The following is a 12,298-nucleotide window of genomic DNA, read 5'->3' as shown; positions in this document are numbered from 1 at the left end:
TTAGGGTATTGAGGCTCATTTTTCCTGCTGAGATGGAATAAATGGCTAGGATGCATTAACTGACGGAGGTCACAAGGCGCCTATCCAGGGAAGTGAGGAATATTTCTTTAAAGATGCCCTTGTGGTCAGAAAGACTTAGTGAACTTTAAGACTACCATATTTCTCCTTCCCCTTAAAGAAAAGGAGTCCTTTTGCCCTATAGGCATAAACATTCGGAAGTAAAGCCTCAAGGTCAAAATTGTATCTTCTATGATAGATAGCAGGATAATGTCCCTGTTAAAGAGGAAAATATAGTTTATTACAGCTCAATCATGTCTGTCTTGATGACCAAAACATCTTTTTTCAAGATAATAGCCAATTAAATGAGATTATATACTGTGTGTCTTAGTCTATGGGGAGCTTCTGTAACTAATACTACAGACTAGGTAGCATATAAATAACAGAAACTTACATTTTGGAGGCTAGGAAGTCCAAGACCAAGGCACTTGGAAGATGTGCCATCTGGTGAGGACCCACTTTCTGGTTCATATATGGCCTCTTCTCATTTCACCTTCACATGGTGGAAGCAGTGAGGGGGCTCTCTTGGGTCTCATTTAAAAGGGCACTGATCTCATTCATGAAGCCTCTGCCTTTATGACTTAATTACCACCCAAAGTCCCCATGTCCTAATATCATCACCTTGGGGGTTAGGATTTCAACATATGAATGCGGGGATATGCAAACATTCAGACCACAGCACAGTGCTCCAGCATAGCAGATACTCAATATACGAGTTTTAATTTGCATATGCAACTATGTTTTAGGTACTTTACAGCTGAGCTACTTTTATTGTAAAATTGCATTGTAAGTAAGACGGCAGAAATGTAGCATCAGAGAAGCTTCCCTACCCATTCCAAGGCCAAATGAGTTTTTTTTTTTTTTTTTGTTTCTCCACCAGCCAAGAACCTGGGGTACTTCAAGGACTCAAACTTTAGTTGCAGTTTCCAGGCCTCATGTTTTAGAAGGTCTAAAATAGGCCCAGAAATCTACTTTCCAGAGGATGCTGAAACAGATGACTAGAAAATACTCTAATATAATTGACTCTTGAACACCATGTGTTTGAACTTTGAAGGTCCACTTATCACCGATTTTCTTCAATAAAAGTTATAGTGAGTATGCCTGCTTCTCCTGCCTCCCCTTCCAACTCCCTCATCTCTTCCACCTCTCACACCTGAGACAGCAAGACCAACTCTGCCTTTTCCTCCTCCTCCTCAGCCTACCCAGCATGAAGACGAGGAGCATGGAGACCTTTATGATGATCCACTTCCACCTGATGAACAGTAAATGTATTTTCCCTTTTCTTCCTTTTTTTTGAGACAGGGTCTCTGTCACCCAGGCTGGAGTATGCTAGCACAATCATGGCTCACTGCAGCCTTGATCTCCCAGGCTCAAGCAATTTACCTGCCTCAGCCTCCTGAGTAGCTGGGACTACAGGTGCATGCCACCATGCCCCACTGTTTGTTTGTTTATTTGTTTTTTCAGAGGCAGGATTTTACCATTATGTTGGTTAGGCTGGTTTCAAACTCTTGGACTCAAGCAATCCACCTGTCTCGGCCTCCCAAAGTACTGGGATTGTAGGTATGAGCCACTGGGCCCAGCCCCTTCCTTATCGTTTCTTAATAACATTTGTTTTTCTTCTAGCTTACTTTACTGTGAGAATATAGCATATAACACACATAAATATAAAATATGTGTTAATCAACTGTTTACATTATTATAAGGCTTTTGGTCAACATCCGGCTACTGGTAGTTAAGTCTTGGGGGAGTCAAAACTTACATGTAGGTTTTTTACTCTGTGGGGTCAGCAGCCCTAACCCTGGCTTTGTCCAAAGGTCAGCTTCAGTGTCACAGAGCTATGATTTGTGGGTGTGCATTGGGTACGTGTGGGTGCCTCCACATGGCTTGTAGAGAATGGTTGTCACTTCTCCTCCAATAGAGGATGTCAGGACAAGGGGATCATTTTTTACAGGGGCCAAGTTTTCTCTCTTCATTCCCTTAAAATAGGAAGTCATCCAAGGTCACTCTTCTCCCCTTCCCCATGCCATCCTAAACTGCTCTCCAACGAGGGTAACATAAACGAACACATTTGATCCCTTTAATATGTACCACACTTTACCGATTCTAGAAAAGCCAACAGTTCTCTGACGATGATTTTCCTCTCCTTTACAGACAAACTCAGAGAAGTTAACTCACTTGCCCAAGTTTACACAGCTAAGGGAACAAGCCTGGATTCAAACCTAAGACCTCAGGTTCTAAAGCCACCATCTGCCTGTTGCAGAGACAGTTCCTCAGTGTTGAAGGAAAAGTTTTTTCTCCTGAAAAGACCGCAGGCAGGATCCCCACATACTGCTGTAATGGGCTAACGCCCCTCTGTCCTTGCACTTTCCCACCTTTCCAACCCTTTGCTTGCCGTCCTCAGTTCTGCCCATCCAACCACCCCTCCACTTTCTTGCCCCATCAACCCAGCCCCTTTTTCATGGCTCCACCCCCACTCTTGTAGGAGTGTGTAGTCCAGCTCCAAAATTACTCTCCTGAAAATGCTCATGCCTTCTTCGTGTTCTTATCCTTTCATTCTCCCCACCTGTTAAAATCCAACCTTGGATAAACCCCACCTTCCCTCTCCGTGCCTGCCTATTTGGAGGACACAAAAGTGCTGGAGAAAACCATGCAGGGCTCTCAAAGAGTGTCCAGACATCTTACCGTATATTTCTGGTCAGCTTCCCGTCTCTCCCCCAGTGAAACCTTCAAGCGTTCTCCCTTCTCTTCCAACTTGCCATTCCTCATCAGCCTACTAATCCTCAGCAGATGACCTTGCCTGTCCTTTTCTGAGAGATGGAATCCATTAGCCAGGAACTCCCTCCACCTGAGTTACCAAATCAGCAATCCCACCTGCTCTGCATTCTGGATTTCCCATGCAGGATGTACGTAGGTTCACTCAAGTCCATCTCATTCGTGTTAAACATTAAAAATTCCAAGTTTCTGTTTTCTTTGAGAGAGTGTTACTTGCTTTCAGACTGCAATGTACATATTCTCTCCCAAACTGATGATCACTTTTTGGTTATTGTCATAAACCTGAGTACATGACCACCATGGTGTTACTCATAGAAGTCCAGTTTATGTTACTAAGTTGTTCCTGGTTCAACTTTAGTACAATATCTAGATCACAGGACCCAGGTTCGAAAACAGAAATCTGCAGCATTCAAGGACAACAAAAAGCGATATGCATAATAATTAAATAATTGAAATCTTTAAATTTCAATGTAATACAAAGAAATCTCTATGATTCTCCCCTACCCCCGCCACCAATGATGTATTTCCACCCAAGGTATTTATTTTTAAAAACAAAAGTGTAAAGATAGAGCTGGCCTAAGGTAAAAAACATAGGAGGTTTTGCTTTAACCATCTGCCCCCAAATCCTGATATAGTGGAAACAGTTCAGGCAGACAAACCTGGTTATCAATTCCAGCACCGTTTCCTTCCAGCTGAGTAACCTCGGGTAAGTTAATTCACATCACCTAAACTCAGTTCCCTCATCTATAAAATGGTGTTAATAACATTTAGCTAGCAGAAGCTTCAATGATGCAAGATGTTTAGAGTATTTGTCACATATTAGGTGCCAAATAATTATAGGTTTTATTGCTATTCTTTTTAGTATTCCCAGTAAAGTCACTCATATCATAGCCTCAGATTTTTAACTTCTTATATCCCTAGGGAATATGTACATTCATTTAAAAAGACTTTGTCTGTAAACTTCTGCTTCCAGCCACCAGGAAGTAACGAGGATAGAATTTATTCTCCTACTTTAAACAACTCAAACATCAAACAAAATATATGAAATGATGGTTTTCAGATACTGTACAACAAGAGGTGCAGGACAGTGATCATTGAGAGAGGAGAAATAAATGAAGTGAAACTTATGATAGTCCCAGCCACTGTCTAGAAAGTTTCCAGGGTTTAATGCAAGGAAGAGAAACCAGAACAGAGCTCGAGGTCTGTCTAAATTTGACATCTGGGAAGACCAATGCGCCTGGAAATTTCAGGGCAGAGTACAAGAGAGGAAGGGGCCAATCAGAGACAGAGAGCTTTCGAGATCTTCAGAGGTCCTCTCAGAGTCTGTGGCTGCATGTTGATCAGGAGAGGCTGAGAGGGAAGTGCGAAGGCTGGGGCAAAAGCCACCGATGGAACCTTTCTGAAACTCACAAAGGGCAGGGAGTAGCTCAAGTTCCCAAGATCCAGAGAGAAGAAACCTTGCAATATACCGGTAAAGAGTTCCCAGAAGTGTTTTGCCTCAGAAATGGGATGAAATTATCTCCAATCTAAAGGCTGCTTAAATCCATTAACCCAAGTATAAAATCAAAGCCTTGAGAGAATCAAACTGTTTCCAAGGAGCCTGACTGCATCTCAGAAAAAAAAAAAATCTTAAAAATATTTTAAGGAAGACAAAAAAGGAAAGAAAAAGAAAAAGTCCAGAACCTGACAACATAAAATTCACAATGTCTGGCAACCAATAATAAATTAGTAGGCATGCAAAGAAACAGAAAAATAAGACCTATCATAAGGATAAAAATCAATCAAGAAAGAGATTCGGAAATGTCGCAGATAATAGAATCAGTAGATAAGTACACTAAAACAGCTATTATAAATATACTCCATCTGTGCAAGAAGGTAGATGAAAGCATAATCATGATAAAGAAAGACAGGAAAGACACATTTTTATAAAAGAAGGAATCTGAAAACATAATGTTCAATTATGAGAAAAATAAATCATGGATGTCAAATAAGGGGGCTGGAAGTCATAGTTATTCTTCGTATCTAACTGATTGAAGACATAAAAACTATAGTTTAGATAGTCTAAGGACCAAGTATAAAAGTGACTTTTCCAGGTATTATGCATTTTATGTAATTATTTATATAAATGAACCAAATTACATATTCATTCAACTATATAGTTACCAAGCACCCAACTTTAATGATAGAGGAAATACAAAGATGATTAGCTACAGTTCTTTCCCATAGAAGAAGTCCAGCACAGTCTATTAGACAGATGATAGAGTAATTATATTAGCACATAAATGACATGTGCTTAGAATCCAAGAATGCAGTATGTAACACATTGTAAACTATAAGGCAGGCTGCAGAATAATAAAAGGAAATAAAAGCAAACAATGGATATGGAAGAGAAGTCCCCTATGTAATTAATCCATAGTTACAAATAAAAGACTTTGACATTGACCCAGTGCAAAAATCCAATATACAACAATTTACATGCATGCACACACATATATACACACACTTATATCAGTATAGGAACACTCAAACTCATTTTAATATGGGAATTTAATTGTCTGGCTTTTCTTTCTATTCTCTGCTGAATTAGAATGTCCACTCTGAGCAGAGGATACAATTTCCTAGTGTGGAATGCAAATATTTTCCCTCAGCTCATCGGGCTATTAAAGATACTGATCAAGAAAATTAGGGAATGTGTGTATTTGTGATATATACACACATAGAAAAATTATATATTGTAGAGTATATATTTAATACATGTACATATATACATGCAATTATTTAAAAATATTTTCTCTAGTTTTAGTCTAGTGAATAAGAATGTAGCCAGCATAGTTCAAAAGGCTAATGAGTAGTACATATACCAGAGTACAACAGAGCAAATAAAGATTAAGCTAATCAAGAGGTGCAAACTAGAATAAAATTTAAATATATATATATTTGTTGTAGTATACATAGGGCAAAAAAATTTTTACATTAATAATTCAGAAGAGGTCAACCTAATATTAAGCAAGTAACTTTATCTTATTCATTACATGGAATAAAAAAATGACAATACTATATTAAGCATTTAACAAGAAGTCTGTAACATCTCTAGCCAACAAGGATATAGGCTTTTGTCATTTGTGGAGAGTTATTTGAGAACAATCTTTGATTTGCTTTAAAAGATGTCAATTACCTTCTATAGTACATGGAACAGGCCAAAGCAAATCTTTTTCTGAAAACAGATTTTACACATTCTCTTATCTCTAGAAATACTGTAGACAGGCTGGGTGCAGTGGCTCACACCTGTAATCCTACCACTTTGGGAGGTCAAGACAGGCAGATTGCTTGATCAAGCAAGCCCAGGAGTGAGAGCCCAGCCTGGGCAACACGGTGTGAATTCTCATCTTTTCTAAAAATACAAAAAATTAGCTGGCACACACCTGTGGTCCCAGCTACTTGAGTAGCTGAGGGGGAGAATCACCTGAGCCCGGGAAGTTGAAGCTGTAGTTAGCTGTGATCATGCCATTGCACTCTGGTCTGGATGACAGAGTAAAATCTTGTCTCAAACAAACAAACAAACAAACAAAAGAAATACTGTAGACACACACACATCAGCTTAGCACTAGAATGCAAGTTCCAGGAGAGCATGTGTAGCACCTATGGCAGTGCCTGCACATGGTAGGTGCTCCATATTCCAGTCCCATTGGATGTATCTAGGCTATCTACCTCTGCCCCATCTACCTCTGCCATCCCTTTTTGGACAGCAGCCTTCTAGACATAAACCCAGCCTCCCCTCTTGCCATTTTTCAACACAGTCTGTATAAAACGAGTCAGATACTTTTTTATTAGGAGAAATAAAGAAACAAAAAACACGAGTCAGAGGTCACTTATCTCCTTAAAACTTCAGTAGTTTGCACTTCAAATAGAGTCTGTACTCCAAGCTTTGGAAGGCATGGCCTGGCCCCAGCCTATCCCACCAGACTTGTGTTAAGCACCAACCTGCAAATCCCACTCCGTCCGAACCATTACCTCTGGCCCACATACACCCACTCTTCTCTTCTTTAAAGGGGCTAAGTTCCTTTCATCTCAGGTCTTTGAACAGGACATTTTCTGCTTTTATAACTTTCTCATCTTTTCAAATTCTCCCTTTCTTCCTGCTCTTCCCTCCTGCTAACTAGATAAGTCTAATTTATCCTTCAGGTCTTAGTTTGAATATTACTACTTTAGAGGAACCTTTTCTGAAGCTTCTCCAATACCTCCAAACAAAGTTAGGCTCCCAATTCCTCTTTATAACATCCCATGATTATAATTAGTCATTTGTATAATTATTTGATGACACCTTCTTTAGAGATATGTGTTCTCCGGAAGAGCGTCACTGGTCGGTCATGCCAATTGCCGTTCCTCTAGTGCCTTGTAAAAAATACTGTAATACTGTGGTGAGTAAATAAATGTACAAATGTACTGTCCTGATGTCCTGGGGAAGAAAGGGTAACTGCATAGAGTGTAACAGAACTGTCACAAGTACATGAAATCAGGTACATACATTGCGAAACATAAGTCAAGGGTCTATTTGTTTTCTGACACTTGATAGTGAGAAATCTTTCAATAAGACGGAAGATAAAAACAAAAGAGAACTTTGAGCATCGTCCTTTAGAGACCCCCACTGGTACCTGCCAGGCTGTCTCTATCCCCTTCATCATGCTTGTGTCAGAGAATGCCACCATTAATATCTGAAGAGACTAAAGAAAGAACCTTTCCTGGTGTGAGTAGGATTTTCATTTTAAAAACAAGCATGTGGGGTGGTTTATCAACGGACAGTCCTGAGTGTATTTGTGAGCTGAAGAGATGGTTTCAGGCAGGATTTCCAGATTCCATTTTTTATTTCTGACCACTTCTCTCATTTCAAATCTTGGAGCCCTGCAATAGTGGGAATGTAGTGGGACACGAGAGAGGGATCTGGAGACCTGGCTGCAGGGTAGGCTGAAACCTGAAGGAGCATCTGAGAGCTTCCTCCTAATTTCACAGTAGAAGTGTGTCTGGGCATTACGGTCCCCAGGGCATCAACAACCATCCCTATGTTGTGGCCACCAAAGCCACACCATCAGGCCTTCCTTCCTGCATGCCAGGACCATCAATCTCCCTGCTCACCACAGCTTTTCTTTCAACAGCTTCCTCAAACTCAACATATCCAAAAGACAATGAGTCATCTTACCCACCCTTCTCTTTCAGCCTTCCCCACCTTCTAAGCAAATGGCTCTATGGTTAACCCAGCTTGCAAGCCTAGAAGCCTAGGGGTCACTGTTGATTCTTCACCCTCCTTATGTTCCATGTGGTCTTAGTCATCCATTCCTGTGGTTTTTACAATGAAATGTCTCACGAGTCCCTTCAGATCACTCCATCTCTACTGCTCAGGATAATCGCTGGCATTACTGCCGTTGCTGTCTCTTGTCTGGGTAACTCCTGTCTGGTTGCCAACCTTTCCACACCCCCATCAGTCCTCTATAGGGGTTACAAACATGCTCTGTAAAAATATAGTTCTGATCCTGCTACTCCCCTGCTTAACTCTCTTCAGTGACATCCTATAGCACCCTTTATCTATTAGTAGCATAACCACTTATCAAGTTGATTTGTATTTGTGTATTTACTCTTTCCTGTTTCTCCCACCACTCTAAAGCATGACAGTAAGGTCTATGTCCTGTATTCCCGGTATTTAGCATAACATCTGGCTCAATAAATCTCAGTTAAAAGAGTGATGCTTGAGGAGATGAAAGGATTTAACAAATCCCTCTTCATATCTGGGCATATTAAAGAGGATGAAGGTGTTCCTGTGAGGATTAAACAACCCAAGAAGGAAATTAGAAAAAAGTACTCTGAGGAAGCAGAGAAGAATGAAAAGAAGTGGAAATACCAGTGAATGGGAGAGGGTAGTGAAGGGGACAGAGAAGGACTTGTAACCTATCTTAGCCTTCCAAGAGTTAGAAAGCTAAGTTCTTCTCAGAATGGCAGGAAACAGAAGCAGCGATAGTGAACCCAGGGCTTCTGAAAGAGAAACGGCGAAGTATGAGCCAAGGAACACTTAAGGGTGCTGATAGATCCTTACAAGTGTGAAGACGTCTTTCGTTGGCTCCAAATTAGTCACTGCTTAAGGATGTGGCTCTATGTTGTTAATTTGGAAGTATGATGTCTTTCTGGAACATGTGTTTAAAATACCACAAATGGCATGCTAAGAAGCTTGGAGTAAAAGATGTGTATCACCCCAGAGTCAATAACGGCTAAAGAAATATTGTTGAGAATAAGAAAGGAGATTTCAAAAAGTTTATAGAAAAGCAAGGTATTATCTCATGGCCAGAGAATATTCAGAAAGCGCTATTAGTTCCCATGCAGGCCTGGGCAAGAAACTTAAAAGCTGGGCACTCAGCTCCTGCTTTTCAGCTCTCCTTCCAGTTGATGATTATAACTTTGGAAAAGAAATTAGGGTATACAGGAAGAGAGCAGCTGGTCACACAAGAGGTGCCAAAGCTCAGGATTTGGTATCCTAGATTTCAACTTGTGACACCAGAGGCGGGGCCCCTGAAAAGGGACAACGTGTGCCACAGAAAACTGAGAAGAAGGTTTCAGGCAACACCTGACCACAAGGGAGTTATTTTGAAATTTGAGATTAGGGAGTGACACTGTTCAGCACAAACATAAACAAACAAAATTGTAAACTAGATCATGCAGAGGATATCATATGAGGCACAGAAGGATGGATGGTAGTGGAGAAGGATCTCCACAGTGAATATTTTAGCATCTCATGAGAGGCTCACAAGTTTGTTTTTTAATTAATTTTTAAATTTTACTTTAAGTTCCGGGATACATGTACAGAATGTGCAGGTTTGTTACATGTGCCATGGTGGTTTGCTGTACCTATCAACCCATCGTCTAGGTTTTAAGCCCCGCATGCTTTAGGTATTTGTCCTAACGCAGGCATTTTTTAAAGGCTAAATTAAGTTAGGAATTCTACAGAGTAGATTCTACTCTTTGAGAACTACTTAGTGCACATTAGCATAGTAAAAGCCTTGGGAAAACCCACAAGGAAAGCAATTTATCTGTGTTTAACCCAGAGTTTGCCATCATTGTTAGGCCACTTAAGTATAATACTTATGCCTCCACTCTACCTTACAACAACAATGGAACACAAATGTTCCAACAGACTAGTTGAAAAAACCTGGATCTACACTAAGGCACACAGTATTGACAACAACAACAAAAGGCAAAGGCAACAAAAAAACTTCACAAAACCAAAACAAAGTATGGGAAATACAACAAACAAGAAACAATAATGGAGGTAAATATCATCTTACAGAGCAGCCAGGACTTTGGAGTATGGGATTTAGGATTAGAGTATAACAGTATAATGGTATATTTGGGATAAAAGGAACAAATTCAATGTAATGATCTCAAGTAGCACTTCCCATGAAGAAGGTAAACAGAGAAATTCATAAAGGTGGGAGCAGAATCACGGTGTGGGGAACATTTGGTGATGATGAAAGGGGAGGGAAGTGGAAGCGGCGTCGCTGGGGAAGTGCACGACAGCGCATCTGAAAGGTGTGCTACCACAGTAATGAGGGATTTGATTTCTTGGGAAACCCTTTTGATAAAATCAGAGGATATAAAACTTTTACGCCTTGCTTTGCTGATAATTTTAACCTCTCAATAAATTGAAGAAGCAGTGAGGAAAGGGATTTAGTGTCAGTTTAATTTCAACAAATATGGGAAGAGTGGTTGGTTATTTAGAAATATCAGAAACTTTGGGAGAAAGCCAAGTACTCATAAAATCCAGCCTCTCCATAATCCTGTCAGAAATGTTTTAAAGAGGATTTCTTGGAAGGAAGGTTATACTAAATAATCTTTAAGTCCCTTCTGAAACATTAAAAGGCTGCCTCTAACATTCTGCATTCACAGTGAAGAACTCCAGAGGTGGCCAGCATGACACCTGAGCAAGCAGTGGCATCCGTGGCTCTGTGGCCATATGGAAAATAAACAATAGTGGGGCACACCAGATATAGTCAAAAGGGCATCAGATATGTCATGTAAACATACCATAGAACTATAAGAACTGAAACAATGTGGTCTTTGAATAAAAATAGATAAATCAGTAGTACAGAATAGATACTTCAGAAATAGATAAAAATATGCCTAAGAATTTAATTTCCAATAAAAGGCAGATTTAAGTCAATGGGGGCATGGAAAATAGGGAATATAACAACTTCCAGAGTGGGCAAACCTTTCTGCATTTAGAAATGGAATAAAGAACTCATAAACGGAAAATTAAATATAAAAACCATAAAAAAGAACTAACATTAGGAGGCAAAACCCGGACTAGATAAACATTTTCAGGAAATATGAAGTCCAAGGATTAAAATGTTTAACAAATGCCCAAATATAAACAACAACAACAAAATTACCAAGTATCCATTTATCAGAGAATAATTATTTGCAAAAGAGAAAATATGAATAGAAAATGAAGGAGAATAAGGAAATAAACAAGGGTAGTTATAGAATAATTTAAGATAAAATAATAGGATGCCATTTTTGCATATCAAATTAGTAAATATTAAGTCCATATGTATATTTTGGGAATTAATCGACCAGTACTCAGCAAGAAACTTGAAAATGCTCATTTCTTTTGACCTACTAGTTCCACATGTAGGAGCCTATCCAATGGAAATAATTCTAACAGCTAAAAAGCCCCATCCATAAAAATGTCTACTGCAATGTTTTAAAGCAAAATGTTACTTGCTTTAAAAAAAGCAAAAAGGAGAAAGGAAGAAATAAGAACAAAGGAGTAAGAAGACTATTTAATGTATGCTTACCAGATGGAGGTTATATAAATTATCCCATTTAAATCTCAGCAGTTCCATGAAATAGATATGATCACCATTTTATAGAAAAGGTAAGATGTTTTTGCATGCTCAGGGAGACTAAGTTCTTTAAGGAAACTTGGCTAGTTAACAGTGAAAAAATGAAAACAGCCTAAATGTAAATAGTAGAATGGTTAAGTAATCTGGAGAGTTGATGAATTATTTAAAAAATTTTAATATAAAAGAATACAATGGAAAAATAGTTTAGGATGGCCGGGTGCGGTGGCTCAAGCCTGTAATCCCAGCACTTTGGGAGGCCGAGACGGGCGGATCACGAGGTCAGGAGATCGAGACCATCCTGGCAAACACGGTGAAACCCCGTCTCTACTAAAAAATACAAAAAATTAGCCGGGCGAGGTGGCGGGCACCTGTAGTCCCAGCTACTCGGGAGGCTGAGGCAGGAGAATGGCGTGAACCCGGGAGGCGGAGCTTGCAGTGAGCTGAGATCCGGCCACTGCGCTCCAGCCTGGGCAACAGAGCCAGACTCCGTCTAAAAAAAAAAAAAAAAAAATTGTTTAGGTAAGATGTTAAAACAGTTGGCTGGTGGCCCTGAGAACAAAGCAAAGTGCAGTTAAATTATCAGG

At 39.8% G+C, this 12,298-nt stretch overlaps 1 protein-coding gene across 13 annotated transcripts in view; it reads right to left on the bottom strand.

Moving 5' to 3' along the window:
* The window catches only part of LOC105491716 (ecto-NOX disulfide-thiol exchanger 1), a 468,515-nt gene that overhangs the window by 198,811 nt on the left and 257,406 nt on the right, over positions 1–12,298 (bottom strand). Inside the window, exon 1 of one of the 13 annotated variants that reach the window (XM_071081402.1) lies at positions 452–604. The exons of the other annotated variants lie outside the window; for them this stretch is intronic. The gene's annotated coding sequence lies outside the window, so the exon portion shown is untranslated. Of the gene's footprint in view, positions 1–451; positions 605–12,298 lie in introns of those variants that run through there. 13 annotated transcript variants of the gene reach the window in all.

The sequence above is a fragment of the Macaca nemestrina genome, chromosome 16, assembly GCF_043159975.1.
Source record: "Macaca nemestrina isolate mMacNem1 chromosome 16, mMacNem.hap1, whole genome shotgun sequence".
Lineage (NCBI taxonomy): Eukaryota > Metazoa > Chordata > Mammalia > Primates > Cercopithecidae > Macaca > Macaca nemestrina.
This window is presented reverse-complemented; position numbering and strand designations above follow the sequence as displayed.